The sequence below is a fragment of the Gossypium hirsutum genome, chromosome D12 (genome assembly GCF_007990345.1).
Source record: "Gossypium hirsutum isolate 1008001.06 chromosome D12, Gossypium_hirsutum_v2.1, whole genome shotgun sequence".
Classification (NCBI taxonomy): Eukaryota; Viridiplantae; Streptophyta; class Magnoliopsida; order Malvales; family Malvaceae; genus Gossypium; species Gossypium hirsutum.
The window spans coordinates 49887659-49888169 of NC_053448.1; the positions used below are offsets into that span (position 1 = coordinate 49887659).

The following is a 511-nucleotide window of genomic DNA, read 5'->3' on the forward strand; positions in this document are numbered from 1 at the left end:
AACCCATGGTGAGGGCACATTCTCAATAAATCCTTGTATCTCTCCCATGTATCATATAAGGTTTCTAAGTCGATTTGAACGAAGGAAGAGATATCATTCCTGAACTTGACTGCCTTAGCCGATGGGAAGTACTTCAGTAGGAATTTCTCGGTCATTTGATCTCATGTAGTGATAGAAACCCGTGGTAAAGAATTCAACCACTATTTAGATTTGTTCTCAATGAGAAAGAGAATAACCGTAGGTGAATGACATTGTTAGAAATGCCATTTATCTTGAAAGTATCACAGACATCTAGAAAATTAGCTAAATGAGTATTTGGATCTTCGTCTTGCAAACCATCGAACTGGACAATCTGTTGTACCATCTAATTAGTGTTCGACTTTAGTTCAAAATTATTTGCAGCAATAGTGAGTCTCACAATACACGATTCATCCCCAATTAGAGTGAGCTTAGCATAATCGTACATAGTACGAAGAATAGAATCTGGATTTGCAGCAACTGCAGGAGGTAG

The 511-nt window shown here is 37.8% G+C and overlaps 1 non-coding gene across 1 annotated transcript; it reads left to right on the plus strand.

The window, feature by feature from the left end:
- LOC121224840 (small nucleolar RNA R71) lies at positions 1 to 107 on the plus strand. Its single transcript, XR_005922582.1, has one exon. It is a non-coding gene; the product is annotated as a small nucleolar RNA R71 (small nucleolar RNA).
- Positions 108 to 511: the final 404 nt, after the last annotated feature.